Below are 16,642 nucleotides of genomic sequence, written 5' to 3'. Positions count from 1 at the left end.
TTGGAGTTCATGTGAGGAGGCTCAGTAGTTTCTTTGGAGGGTGTTTGGATTGGTCCTCGATCAAAGAAGGATTGGAATTTGGCATGGTCTACAAAGCTCTGCATGGTATGGGAGCTCGGCATGGTCTTTGGTTGCTCGGTATGGTCTATGGAGCTCGGCATGGTCTTTGAAGCTCGGCATGGTCTTAGGAGTTTGGCATTGTCTAGGGAGCTCAGCATGGTCTATGCAGCTCAGCATGGTCTATGCAGCTTAGCATGGTCTTTGGTTGCTCGGCATGGTCTAAGAATTTGGTGTCTATTTCAGGCTATATACCTAATTTTTCACAATTATTTAAAGAATGAAACTTTTAGAGATAGAAGAGGGTCTAGACTTCTACCTACGGTTTGAAGCTCGAGCTCTAATTCATTTGGAGTTAGGAGATATCACAATTTTACTAAGACATCAATTTTGGGAATTTAATTGTTGTAGGAGGCCGACTTTGGCATTTAATCTATGTATTTGCATTTAATTTGTGTTTTTGGTCAACTTGTGGCTTAGATTGGTATAAGTAGGGGTTGTGAGGAAGTCTTTAGTCATTATTCATTCACTCAGAAGAGGAGTGGGTGTGGGAAGTAGCTGAAGAGCGAGTTTTCCTGAGTCTGTGAACAGAGTGCTGAATGTGAGGCAGTTTACACTTGGATGAAGTTGGAGTAGAGCTAGTAGCTATGGCTTGGAAAATAAGGAGATAGCTTGGTGGGATTGCGAGCACAAGTTGAGATCTCCCTTGTGGGTTTCTACTAGAGTGTGGATCTAGACTAGCTAGGGTTTGGGATTGGATCTTGAGGGATCTTGCAGAACTATTACTTGCTTTGTATTTGACCATAACCGGGAAGGCCTTACAACCCGACACATTGCATGTAATCAGTTATATTTTATGAATATATTATTGTGATTTGGTATCAGATCTTATGTTATTGCTTCTTGTTATTGTGTTTCCGCTACATGGTTTTATAGTAGGGGGCTAGGACATCTCCTTTGGCGATGCTCTTGCCTTGCACTGCATCATCAACATAATCATAAAACATTGCAATTCATTTTGTGGGAAAATATATTGTTAATCATAAAATTTATAGTTGCTATAGTTAATCACATACCTTTCCAATTCTCAGCTACCCATGCATCATATTCAGTCTTGTAACTTGTTTTAGGTAATAATTGTAAGGATAAATAGGTTACATATGGGGAAAATATGTTTTCATGTTTTTGTGCTTTTATGTTTTTATGTCAAACAATAACTCCTTTATGTGATTATAGGTCATTCAATGTATCTTGCTAATGATTTAAAAGTTCAAGGAAGCATCGTTAGGAAGATCACACTCTTGCGTGTACTTGTTGTTTTGCTTGCCACCCAAGCAGTATTCATAGTAGCATCTTACGAAGATGCTAGAATACATATGCATAAGCGAAGAAGAGCTACTTGTCCTTTCTATAAATGTATTATATATTCCAATGACACGGATTGTCACGACCAAATACGAATGAGTAGAGGAGCTTTATTCAAGCTTTCCAATATTCTAAGGGAGAAAGGGAGCATTCAAGATACGGTAAACATGAAATTGGAAGAACAATTGGTCATGTTCCTTCATACCCTTGGCCACAATCTAAGGAATCGTAAGATTGGCCATAACTTTGGTCACTTAGGAGAGACTATAAGTTGCTACTTCCATAAGGTCTTGAAGGCTATCATATCACTTGATAGCATTTACTTTTTGCCCCCTTCTCCAGCAACTCCTCTAGAAATTGTTGGGAAAGAGCATTTTGATCCATACTTCAAGGTACATCTCCTACTAACATGTATTTTGTTGCTTGAGTCTTAAGTATATTCATATATATTTGACAATAATATTTTATACACTAGGATTGTATTGGAGCAATCTATGGAACCCATATACTAATTACTGTTGATGTGGACAACCAGACAAAATATCGTGATAGAAAAGGAAACTTGTCACAGAATGTACTAGGCATATGTTCGTTTGACTAAAAGTTTCAATATGTTATTGCTGGTTGGGAAGGGTCTGCTGCAAATAGTCGTGTTCTTGCTTCAGCTCTATCAAGAGGAGATACACTACTAGTTCCCCCAAGTATCTTAAATCCTATAATTAAGGATTATATTTTCATTATTGTAATACATAGTTTTTATGTGATTTCTAATCTATAACTTTTCTATCCCTTTGTATAGGAAATTCTATTTAGTTGATGCCAGCTATCCAAATGTTCTTGGATTTCTCGTCCCTTATCGATGTACGTGGTATCACCTAAAGGAGTTTTCCAAGGAAAACCCAATCAACAATGCACATGAGTTGTTTAACCACCAACAATCGTCTCTTAGGAATGTGATTGAGCGCACATTTGGTATTTTGAAGCAATGATTCCCTATCTTAAGGCATGCAACATCCTATACTATCACAACTCAAACAAAGATCATGTTAGCATGTTTCATACTACACAATTTTATTACAATAGATCAGGATAGGGTCCACACGATGTGTAAATTAAAGATGAAGATGATCATGATGGGATAAATGTGCCAATCCTTGACACTTATGGGATGACTTTGCTAGATAGAGATGACTGGGGAAAGTTTCGAGATGAAATAGAAGGAAGGATGTGGGAGGACTATAGATCTCGACATTAGTTTTCTTTTTCTCGTATTAACACTTTTAACTTCAATTTTGAAGAACTAGAATACTTGCATTGACACTTTATAGACTGTTGATTCATTAACACTGATATATGATTAAATTGTTTTGGATTGAGTGATATGAAATTGTCTCGCCATTGATTCATCATGTACATTACTCTGATATGTATTATTGTTTTACTCTATTTTATTTATAAAATGACTTTGATATGCATTATTGTTTTACTCTATTTTATTTATAAAATGACTCTGATATGCATTATACCGTGATGTATAAGGCTGACTTGTAGCATTCTAGGCAGATGCCTTTGAGTTTTGGTGATGGGATTGCATATTGAAAGGACTCTACATTATGCAACTCAATTGCCTAGGCAAAGTAGGCTCCTCGATACTGCTAATATGGATGTTAATGGTGATACTCTTACCGATCCATTTTGAAGCTTTGCACTGTTGTTGGCACTAGTAGGCTTGATGATGGTATGCCATTTGTTCATTGATGGATCATATGAACACGATGCTCTTCCAATTGTGTAGAGGATAAACCATGGCCTTAGAGTACAAACCCTTGACAGAGCACTCTAGAATCTCTTTATTGAACCAGAAAGTACCATCTCCTGCAAACACAATGAAGATGAAGTATGCTTGTCAGGGGCAGATATGAGAATATCATGTCCATATGTTTATGTTTACTCCATCATCACCAATGGAACTTGGTGAATCCTTGTAACAGTGATTAGTCCCAAAATTGGTTGCCTGATCCTTCATAAGCTTCTTAGGCTAGCGTGATATTGTTATTCTATCACAATCTGCCAACATTGAGATGAAATTGTGGTAGAAAATACACTCCTTTCCTTTTTCTTGGAAATGGAAAATGGGTAAAACCCTTCAAATGGAAACTACTGAATAAGTTGGCTAATAATGGCCCCTCCTTGTTAGTGGTAGTCACAAACTAGCTTGGAACTAGCTATGGAAAACTATGTGCTTTCCTCCCTGAGATCAAAGGATTTATCAACATCCAAATGAAAAATTACACCATCAAAATCAATACGTATAGCTTAGAAACCCAAAACCCTCTACACCCTCTTTAGTACTGAATGATAGCTACTGATCAAGAGAAAATTTTTAAAAAACCAAAATTTTCCAAATCTAAAATAGCCAAAGGATTGAAAAGCACAAAACAAAAATATAATCTCAAATGATGTCATCAAAGCTTGAGAAATACATGCTCTGTGCTCCTGATCAGCAACCAGCCACCATTAATAGCCCTTCAAAATACATGGGTACATCCATTATCCTTAGGACAACAATTTACTCAAACCCCAAAATTTTTTTTGCATCAAAACAAAAATCAGACAAAAAACAGACCTGCAACCAAGACTAGCTATAGAACAAAACTAGAGAAGAGAGCCCCTGCAACTACATTTAAGTGATATTTGAAAGCCATCTAAGTCTCATTCCTAGTCACACTGACAAAATTTCTATATTTACATTAATAAGTCGTGCTATTGAACTACTGTATTCACAAAAATACTCTTTATGGTTGCCTCCATGCACCTCTAGCTGACATTTTTTTGTCATTCTCGTTGATATTAAATTAATTCTCATGTTAGTTCTAATTTTATAAATTGTTTGAAAGAGGGAAAATCCAATTCAAAGTGGGGGTTTAAAGTTTTATTGAGAAGAGCAACGATTGAAACAGAGTAAAGTGTTTTGAGGTTTGTGTTTGAAGAGACGAAAATGCCTGTGATTTCAAATCACTATTGACACAATTGATGTAAGTATTTTTGAGTCGTTGCTCTTTTTATGTTTAGTGATTTGTGAATTGGGCAATAGTTGTTGTTGTATATTGAGTTATGATTGCTATTTATGGTATTTTGTGGCTCTTCTCTGTTCTTGGCTAAGTTAACGACTTCTTAATTGGACATTATGGCTATTGTAGTAGTAGTATATTGATTTATTATGATTGCTATTGATAGTGTTTAATGGCTTTATTCTATTGGTATATCGAGTTAAAATGATTTTTATTGATGATATTTTATGGTTCTTTTATGTTCTTGGCTAAGTTAATAACTTGTTAATTGGGCATTTTGGTTGTAGTAGTAGATTTATATTGATTTATTATGTTGCTACTAGTATTTCTTAATGGCTCTTTTTTGTTCTTAGCTAAGTTTGATGCTATCTAAATTGGGAAGACCTTTTTTGGTTGCAGTAGTCTATTGAGTTATTGGATTGTTGTTGACAGTGCTTCATGGGTGTGCTCTACTTATATTAGTGACTCTGGACCTTTGCACATGCACTTCTAAATTTTAGTGGCTATATCATCCATGTGAATGATCTGTTATTGTGCACTCTCTCTTTTGGCTTGCAATATGGCATGATTTTTGAATATCCTTTATGCTTTATGCTCGTGATTAGGCAAAATTTTGTAATCTACATGCTTTCCTACATTGTTATAAATGGGATGACAACGGGAGTGATGACTTATGTGCCAATCCTTGCACTAATGGACTTGTTTATATTTTTTTTGTTGCAGCAATACAACAGGTGCTTATCTTTGAGGGAAAAATGTCTTTTACTAATCTATTGACAAGAATACATGAGGAGGTTCATATGCCCCCTATTACCACCCCCACTTCTACCCCCATAGGTACTCCTGTTGTTAGTTCATCTAGAAGTTCAAAAGTGGTGTGGAGTAGAGAGATGGAGAGAAAACTATTAGACTTGCTCCTTGAGCAAGTTACTATAGGAAAGAAAGCTGAAGGTGGTTTTCGTAAAGAAGCATGGACTGCCATAGAAAGGAGAGTCAATGAAGAGCTGAAGTTAAATCTTGGAAGAGATAACTTCAAAAATAAGTAAAAAATGTGGAAGTCAGTGTATAGAATAATGAAAGAATTGCAGAATACAAGTGGGTTCACTTGGAATGAAACAACTCAATGCATGGATGCCGAGGATAGTGTATCGGATGACCTTTTGAAGGTGATGTTCTCTTCAAAGTGTTTTTCAATTCTAATATCAACCATTTATCTAATTATTTAATTTTTCCAATGTGTAGAGAAACAAATTTAGGATTGCAAAAGTTTATAGGAGGGAACCACTCACCTATTTTAATGATCTAGCAGTCATTGTTGGGAATGACATTGCAAAAGAAAATGAAGCGGCAACACCACAAGATACTGAAGATGGTAACCTTTTTGATGAGGCTATTGATCTGGATGATGATGAGGGTTTTAATACACCTATGAACATTGCTTTTGATTTAGATAAATATTCCCTTTAGTCAAACCAATCCATTGCATCCACTAGAAACAATCGTTCCACATCTACGACTGGAGGGCCAAAGAGGAGGAAGGCAAGCATGGCCACTTCTTTGGATGTGATTTCTAAAAGTATCCATAAGATAGAGGAGGGAATGAAAATGCCTCACACTATAAGAGTTGATAAAGAGGATATTAAGACAAATGCTTCCAATTTGTTTGTTGCCTTGAAAGCAATCCCTAGACTTAGTTAGGATACTATGACTAGGGCATCTGACACTTTTATGCGTGAACCAACAATGGCTATTTGGTTCTTAGAGATGGATACAGAGGCGAGAGAAGATTAATTAGATATAAGTTTGGAGGATTATAATATTTTTACTGAAACCAACATTTATACTAATGTCACTGTTTAACATTTATTCTTATATTTGATGGATCTCCATACAAAAAACATTGTGGAATATTTGCTGACTCATTTGCTGCTATTATTATGTTTGTATATCCAATGCAATCGATGCTTCCCATGAGTTGTCATCTTTACATTCTGTAGTATGCTACGATGATCCTCAATACACACAATATAATCTATGCACACAATATAATCTTTACTATATCTCATTAATAGTGTTGTTCTTAATAGTGTTGTGCATTAGCAACATTAGTAGCATTTCAATATAATTTAGAAAACAATGAATGGATAAGTTTTTTTTTTAAACCTCAAGGATTAAATTCAGCTTAATGGCTTTTGATTTAATAATTTGCAGTGGTATTGGATTTTGTTGTGTTATATCAATACTTGTGACTGGTTTCAGGTGAAGATGAAAGGATTAAAAAAGTGTCACTTTGTAGCACCTATGAGTGCACAAAATTACTTGTTGAATGGTGTCTTAAAGTTGAATGGTGTCATAGTTCTTAATTTTCCTATAACCTACTATAGCAGGAATGATGACTTATGTGCCAATCCTTACACTTCTTATCATTTTTGTGACTTATTTTCTATTTTTTTAGGCATTGATTACTTGAGGTATTATAAAAGATTCTAATGAAATCTGAATAGTTGTTAATACATTGCAATTTTATGAGTGAATTTTTCTCATCTGGTCATCTAAAAATATCTTATTTTTTCATAATCTTGTCTAGCATCTGTAAATATTGTAGATGGTTAATGGTTTGAAATATGGAGTGACATTGATGTCTACTAGTTTTGGTGTTTTAATGTATGTGTAAAATTATATCATCTTCGTAATTGAATGTAATTTTTAATGTTTTATATGTTCATTATTTATATAGGGTTGATGGATTTGAATTTACCAATATGTGATTGTGGCATTGGCCTTGTAGTACTCAAGACTTCGCAAACAACGAATAATCCAAAATGTAAATTCTTGTGTTGTCCAAATGCTAGAAAGGTGGTTACTAATTTTTTTCTAGGTTTACATTTTATGTAACAACTAATTATTGTGGTGTGAGGCCTCGCCCCGACCCATCGTAGCATAGTGATACATTACTCTTATTTTGTTATCCGCAACTCGAGATATCGAGACATTATCTGATGCTTAGAACATATTTTATTATTTCATGTTGTGTGATGTTATTTCCAGATATATTTGATGATTGTCATTTAATGCTCATGTATATGTATGTTGGTGAAATCAGTAAAATGTGGGATTAACACATTGAGTTGGAATCTTTATGATTAAGGATATAAGTAGGATGCAAGAAAACCCTGATTTATGTATGTTTCAAATTATGTAAATTTCTGATACGTATATATGTAAATGTGATTTTCGGGACTACTGATGTGTGCAATGAGTGTGCAGATATTTAGCCGAAAAACCCTACGAAGGAACAAAACTGATCTCCATGTGCTAAAATTTGGAAAACCCTATTGTTCGTAATTATGCTCTTTTAGTGTCACTTGACACTCGTAAAATGTTTACGTGCTTAAATTGCTAGTTAGAGTTGTTAGATGGACCTATTTTATTCCTAGATTTTATTTTGTCCCTTAACCTCTTTCCTAAGGCTTTTAACATGTTTTTATTCTAACCTTTGGGTATGGGTATGGGTTAGGGGTCTTTTCCAACCCCTAAGCCCCTAGCTTTGACTTTTGAGGACACTCAAAAAGTCCCTTTTTGCCTTTGTGCGAAAATTGCAAGTGGTTGTCATGAGTTGTCTTGCCCCACCTCCTCTTAGGGTTTAACCATGGTGTAGGTTGAGTTAGGAGTTTCTAGTGTGGCTAGTGGGTGGAAATAGTTATTGCTCCTTTTGGGTGGTTGAGTTGGAGGCTTATTTAGAGGCCTTCCTTGGTCTAGTGGTGTGGTTACCCAATCTCTACATTTAGAGAGGATTTCTTGAAGCTTGAAGGAAGGAGGGATACTCTACTCAAATTGGTTCATTGCCATTACCTCTTTGTGAAGGTAGGAAACTCCCATTTCCCTTATTCAGTTTTTATGATTTGTTTCATGTTCTTGTTACCTTGTTATTGTTTTACTGTTGTATGGTTGTAGGTATGTTGGGAAGTTTTGTAAACCTTGTTATTTTGGTTGTTTTCCTTTCTTGTTTATGTTTGAAATTTTGAGTTTCCTTGCATGGGTGTTTTGGTATTACTCACCCTAGGAGAGGGCAGAAGTGACCAATTTTGGGAGAGGTCTGTTTAGTTGGACTCCAACCTGTGTAGAGTCTCTTCTTAGGATGAGAAGAGGGATAAAGGGTAGGGTGTTATGGGCCCCTACCCGTCAGCACAAACCTGGTATGAGTATGGCAAGTTTAAATGGAAGAACGGAAGTTCTTGGTTATTGGCCCCGATTGGGCATCTGAATTGGTGTTGTGCTTGACTTCTCCAGTTGGAAGAATCCACCTCTCCCTAGTCTTGATTCACTGTGAATCTTATTGTGTAAACCATGTATGATTATGCATGCTTGATGTTCTTTTGGTTCTGCTTGGTTGTCACCCGATCAGTTATTGGTTTCCTCCATGGTTCTTGAAATGAGATTTAGAAGACATTACAAACTCCTTGATTATGATCATGAAGAAAATTTGATAAAATTATTGAAAATTGGGATTGAGATCCTATTGTAAATTGTATTTTTTTTAAACCCTGTTATATGGCAACGAAGTCGGGTTTTCTTCCTGATTCTTTCCTGGCTGAGCCTTGAATCAAGTTGATAATAAAATAATTGATTGAGTAAATTTACTTCTCTTAAAATTTTCGTATTTTATGTTGTCATATGAATGGGTATCAGAGATAAGATGCAACAATGATGTTCAATTATACATGATTCGATTTGTGATGTATGGTGATGCCTCTATTCATATGGACTGTAGAGAGAGATGTTGCTAATCCATGTAAATGTATGGTGTCTTTATCAAGTTGAAATGATTTAGTTCATGGTTGATTGTGTTGAAAATAAATTTACAAGAACATGTAGGAAGAATTATGTCAAGAGATCCAAGCTAAAATTGAAACATGATAGAGAAATAACTTTGTGTATTTTGATACTCACTTCAAAAAGGAATGGAACATTATCATTGTGATCTCTTATTTTCTCAAATGCCTTAAGACTAGTTTAGTCATCTTGTTGTTCCAATGTTGATCCATCAATTTATTAGACAGTTAAATGAATGTGTAGATGGTTATTTCATGAAATGTAGATTCATTGAAAATGCATGGCCATTTGAGGTTCATGGAAATAATAGAGTTGAAATTTATAAGAGAATGTATACACCTATTGCTGTAATATAGCTGCAAAGAAATATACAATGAGTTTCAAGAGAGAAAGAGAAGACAAATTATCAAATACCCACTTACAGGATGCTGGAAATTGTATGGGTAAGTAATTTACTCTCTTGATTGAACAGAGAATATTCCCCTTTGGATCCCTTGTTTCATATTAAATTTTCAAAATTTATAAATCAAAAGAAAGATTAGGATTAACTAAATAAGCATTGCACTAATAACTTAATATCTAAATATCTCCTCTTCACCTATAAAACTTTATGAACTTATTGCTCTCCTTGGCCTTGCACGTCAGTTTAAGATTGCCTTTCTAAGGTCTTTAGTGTCTGCCTCATGTCATAGTGGATGGGATGGGTGGGTGATGTCACCCTGCCACCTTGTCCCATCCCCATCCTTCTCCAATCCTAGCGGCCAGTTTAGGTTGGTGGCTTTTATGTTGAAAAGGGTATGGAGGTGGTCACTTTAATTTCCTAGAAATCCCCTTGTTCATCTATGATCACGTGCCCACCCTTGGGATTGCGTTCCCCTTCCTTGGGCTACGTGGAAACGTTGGGAGGAGAGATCAATGTCAACACATGACATTAATATTTGGACGCTGGCCTAGCTTGGGAGTAGTATTAATGTTCTACTGTTGATTGTTTTAAAAACTTCAGACCTTATCCCCTCTGCGTACCTTCTTCTTGATGTGCAGGCTTGGGGTTGCGTGGGGCCTAGGGTGAGGTGAAGGGAGGGGTCAAATCGACCTGTCTCATAAGCTAGTGTTATGATTAGTGGTTAGGGTAGGATAGCTGGGATTAGGATAGACTAGAGTTAGTAGGGTAGAGTTAATTGTGTTTAGGTGTAGGTTAGTTTATTTAATTCTTTGGTTTTAGCTCTTTTATTAATATCATTTTATACATATTATTTTATATATGTATTTTATAATTGTATTTAGCATTTTAGAATATGTTTTAGTATAGATTTAGATAATTTAGTATTTATTAGATGGTTGTTTCCTTATGTTGTTTTAGTTTAAAGTTGTAAAGAGAAATATGCTTAAATCAAGTCTTAAGTTAGCATTACGTATGAAGTTAATTTATAACCACTTAGTTATATAGTTAGTTTAGAATGAAACCTTGAATCGTTATAGTATTATTAGTTGATTTAATAAAGTTTAAAGATATTTTATGTTTTGCTCAAGGACTTTTGTTGTAATTGTTAATAATTTTTAGTTACTTAGTTAGGAGTTAATTTTATAAATACTAATTTATTTAGTTTTAATTTAAATAAACTCTAACTGCCTTAGCCATTGAATAGTTTAAATTTATCGATTAATTGGCTATTTAAGTAAGCTTTAATGTAGGTTTGATTGATTCATTAAAGCAAGTAATTTTAATTCCGAATTCAAGTACATTGTTATGTAAGTAATTTTGATTGCATATCATTGCAAATTAATGTAATATCATAGGTTGTCGATATCAAACTTGTAACAAAGTTTTAAAAATCTGAACGATGTGATCGTTCTCATGTTTTTAATCTTAAAGACGTAATGTAGAGAACATATACTAAAACTATTATCAATCATTTCAAACCTAGGGCATGATAAATTATTAATTCAAAAAAAAATTGTGTGTGTGTTTTTGCCTTCAAGTTTTTGGGCATGACATGTGGCAACCACTAATTTAGATTTGGTATTGTAGGGGGAAAGTGGCTATAATTACTTTCAATGGGTTGATGATGTCCTGTTAGCATCAATCGTAGCAAAATCTATAACACATGAAAGTAATGATTGCAAGTTGTGCAAATTACGAGAGGGTGAAAACATGTTTCTTCGAAGCATGTTGTGTATTATAATTATTTCAATATTACTAGCATATTGGGACCATGTGCATAAATGAAGTTAAAAGTCAGAGTGACTAGAAACATGTTGTGTATTATAATTATTTCAATATTACTAGCATATTGGGACCATGTGCATAAATGAAGTTTAAAGTCAGAGCGACTATGTAGACTATAACTTTTTTAATGATTTTCTGTAGAAACGATGGACATATTTAACAACGATTTGTCTATTTTTTTGTTTACAACTTATTTATGATCATGGTAACTAATTTATGATTGTGGTTTGTAGAAATAATGAATATATTCTATAACCATGACTTTTTGTCATGATTTGTCTAATTTTTTTAATAAATAAATTTCAAAAAATTTAGCTTCACTCCATAAAATTAAAAAAAATTGAAAAAAACAAAAAATAACTCAATAAAATATAAGGTAAAGAATATTATATTTAATTTTTTTTATTAAAAAAACATATTCCAATTCCTGTTGTGCACAACCAAACATAGAATAAATGTATTCCCAATCAAATTCCTGATGACCCAAACATAGAATAGGAATACGTATTCCCATTTTCTATTCTTGGAATAAAAAATCTGGAATACGTATTCCCATTCCCGCCACCAAACAGGCCCTTAATGTCTAAGGATTTGGTTGTTGGGCTTTAAATCTTAATCTTTTTCTTTGATCATTCTGGATAATCCATTGATTGATGATATTAATTTTATCATCAAAAGAATGAAGCTATATTATTTTATTATAACTAAAGATAAATTACATTCTTATACAATCTTTATTCTATGTGGACATCAATAGGAAAGAACAAAGTAAATAAAACCTTCTTTTTGCCTAGGACTTATGTAGTTTGGAATACAAATAGAAATCACAAATTGGAGTATCTCACCCTGGACTAGTGGTAGCTAGATAAGGATTAATAGTCCTCATTTAGATATCCCAATTTATGGATTACAATAATGAAATATAAATTGTCGACATAATAATCCTAACTAAGGCCATCAGAGGTAATATCATATTTCACCATGCTTATAAACTTAGGTTAGGTGTTACATTTAAATTTTTTTAATAATATGAATTTATGTCAAGCCAATCCTCTATGAATGATATGATCACCTCCAAACATCAACCTATCAAAAAGAGGTGTGGATCTATTGCCAGTTTCTAGAAGAAGAGGCATTCTAGCATCATTAGATGTTAGCATTGCTTGTATAATTATAACACTAAAATTTACATTTTAAGAGCCCTATCTTCATAAAGTGTGTATTTGATAATACTAAAAAGGCCAAATATCCCTAGCCTTTTATAACCACAAATCTGAGATCAAACATTTAACTTCCTTGTTAAATAATAATGATAACTATTGCTACCTCAATCATATGTCGTCTACATAAGACCTAAGAAACAATTAAAACAATGCACAAATGTAGTCCTTGTTAGAGTGAATTATTCATCCAACCTCTAAGTATTAAACAAAAACGGTCTATCTAAAGAAGCAAAATATTGGTTATATTTAAATAATTCCTATGCTTCATAACATGCCCAAGTCAGGCTAATTACTATAGAATAACCTTTAAATATGTGAGAAGAAATATCAATAAAACTATGAAGCTAACAAAAATATTCAAAGTTCCAGCTAACTAAAATGTTGATGTTTTGTAGCTTTAGTTAGATAAAACCTATATATAATTATATATGAGATATAATTTACACACGTGTTCATCATATATGAGATATAAGCTTATTATTATATAAGAGAAACACACACACACATTTATTAATTTTTATTGTATTAATTATTTAATTAATGAATAAGTATGTTCCATTCATCACTTATTCTCAATTTAAATAAGAGGTTGTTGCGCGGTGCTTAGTACATTTGTAGCAATCTAGAAAATTCAACATGGTATCAAACCCATAATACAAATGACTATATTATATAGAAATGTTAATACAACTCTTCCACGGAAGACACATTTTAGAGAAGAATAAATCTAAAATCATAAAGGAAGAGTTTTTGGATAGTATAAAACTTATACTATACAATGAATAAAAAATTATATAAGGTTCGATTTCCATGCCAGTTGACCTCAGAAATAAAAAATGATTAGTCCATTAGAAAATTGAACCACGTCAACAAATTGAGAATCACACACCTATTATCAACAATGATTAAAATAGAAAGAGAAACTTCAGCCAATGATAATTCAGAGTGATAGCATCAATGTCCAAGAAATCAACCTGATTGGAGCAATCTGTTAACGAACCAAGCAATGGTATCAGCAACAGAGAAATGTCATTAGTGGATTAATAAACTATACATTATATTTGTAAATATGAATAAGAGTAAATGATATATTATATACCCATGCGTGTGTCAACAGAGCAGAATTAATAAGCCCAATGCATCTATGAATAATCACCATATAAAAAGTAATAAGGTAGATATAATCTTAGATACAATCGAGATTTTTTGTTTTGAAATTTTGTAGTGGGAGTAAAATATAATTATAAAATAGAAACTAAAAAATATGGATATTGGTATTGATAAATTGATATGATTAATAATACAAAATGGACTTAAGGAATCATGAGATTAATTAGAGGAAATTATCTTCTCAACAACTACATCTTTTTTGTTGGAAAGATAATAAAGATGTGTTGAATTGGAATAAAAAATGAGTTTGATAAATGAGAATAAAACATAAGTAGTAGAGAGAAGTGTGTAAAAATAGAAGAATGTGTGGAAAGAACATAGTGATGTACATATGAGTATATTGAAAATTTTCAAGTGGTGCATGTTCCAACAATTGAAAATTTTAAACAATAATGATTCTAACCTCTTCAATCTCTATTTATCCTAAATGTATAATAATGTGAAGGGGGTGTGTACATTGAGGAAGACTCAGATTGTATATATTTAGAATTGGGTATGACTAATGTTTTATAATGCTAATGTGATCTTGTTTCAAAAGTACTAAATTGTTGGGCAAAGCTAATATGGTCTGCATGTTGATATTGGAGAAAAGTGCATGGACACGCTTCAAAGATTAATAAAATATCCAAAATACTAAGTGAAGTGGCTATAGAGACATTTTGAGCAATACAATTTGAAGATGTTGCAATTGTAAATGCATTGGATAAATGGTGCAAATGTGGAATAATAAATACAATAAAATTACTAGAGACAAGAAATTATGCACACTAGTCCTATCAATATTTTGCAAAGATTAAATGAGTCCAATGCAACAAGACCCTTGCTAGAGGAAATTTTAGTGGTTTGGATCGGGAGAAGCTACAATGGTGTGTCTTCTTTTCTACTTCACTTATATCCAATCAAGAGAACATAGTGTATCATGTTCATAATACTTGTGTACTCCATTCTTTTGGCTACAATTGAGGCACGTTGAACCTTCAATGGAGCAATTTGTATCAAGGATATTAAGCGAGATAAGTATTTTCTTATTGTTATATCTTGATAACTACATTTATTTACTTGTATAGTTCATCTCTTATTTATATTTCTTATATGTACTATACTTGAGCTATTTTCCTTGATATTTTCCTTTGAGAATGCTCTTGCAAGAAAAAGAGGGAGATAGAGATTCAGAGGGAGACTGACATTTCAAGAAACCTTGAAAGAGAGGGAGCATATAGAGAATATGATTCAGTGAACCTTAGGTGATCTTAATCATATTGATTTAGAGAGAGTAAACCATGTTGTGATGGGTTCTTGAGTGATCAATAAATTGTAGCACTCAAGAGGACTTTGATTAATTAATATATCTCTTGACTATTTGAATTTAATGGGCCTACCCCGTATGTACATCATGAGGAAGTGACAATTTCCAAATGGTTATCACTTCAATTTGTAAAATTTATTAAAAAGTGTTGATCTTTCAATAACTTATTTCACTATTATAATGGATAGCTTACGATATCTATGTAGATCATGATAGATTATACTCTGCATGGTAGATTTTTATACAGTAATCATTAATATGAGAATGTGTGTGCACATACCTTATAAATATGTTTTGAGTACATGGTTAATTTTATGCAAAATAATATCCTGAAGGCCAAGTACACAGAGTACTTGGTGCATATCATGCAATTTGATTTTCAAGATACCATTACTCACAGTACTTGGTGAATACCTTCCATCTCGACATTCTAGAGACCATTACTCAAAGAGTATTTGGTGAATATCATATAGACCAATACTCAAATATGATATGAAAATGTTGAATATCATATGTGGATATTGTGCAAACCATTACCTTATTAAGTACATCGTGAATATCAAGTTTTGATATTTTGGAGACAATTACTCAAAGTATTCAATGAATATTATATGTTGATATTCTGAAGGCCAATACTCATGATATCAAATGTGATATCAAAATATCAAAATGATGGATATATTTTGATCAAGGTTATCCTTCATAATTTGTCATTCCTAATATTACCAATGGTGTAATATATGTCTAGTGTTTATCCTCCCTAGCTAAGAGGAATTGTTGATGTTAGGTAGCTTCAATTAGATAAAAGATATACATAATTATATGTGAGATATAATTTATATACACATGTTCATCATATATGAGATATAAATTTATTATTTTATGATATATATATATATATATATATATATATATATATATATATGATTAAGTTTTACTATATTAATTATCTAATTAATGAATAGACATGTCCCATGAAGGGACATGTATCTTCATCACTTATTATCAATTTAAATAAGAGGTTACTATCATTTGGAAAACACATATCAAAAACATGGTAGTGCTTAGTACATTTGCAACAATTTGGAAAAATCCAACACAAAGAAAAGTCTAAAAATAAACTTAAATATACAATACACATTTGCAAATATCCTTGTAAATATGGAAAAGTGAATATACACACACGTGTGTGTGTGTGTGTGTGTGTGTGTGTGTGTGTGTGTGTGTGTGTGTGTGTGTCTATAATACAACTATTTCCTAACTAAAAACACTATGAATAAATCTAAAAGTTCATATGTATTCAACCAATATACACATTTCTAAGATTCCATTGAATAAATACAAATAAAATTTTAACAACATCTGCCTCCAGAACACCAACAAACTAAAA

Source organism: Cupressus sempervirens, chromosome 11, assembly GCF_028749045.1.
Source record: "Cupressus sempervirens isolate cs-2001-9-10 chromosome 11, ASM2874904v1, whole genome shotgun sequence".
Taxonomy (NCBI): domain Eukaryota; kingdom Viridiplantae; phylum Streptophyta; class Pinopsida; order Cupressales; family Cupressaceae; genus Cupressus; species Cupressus sempervirens.
This window is presented reverse-complemented; position numbering follows the sequence as displayed.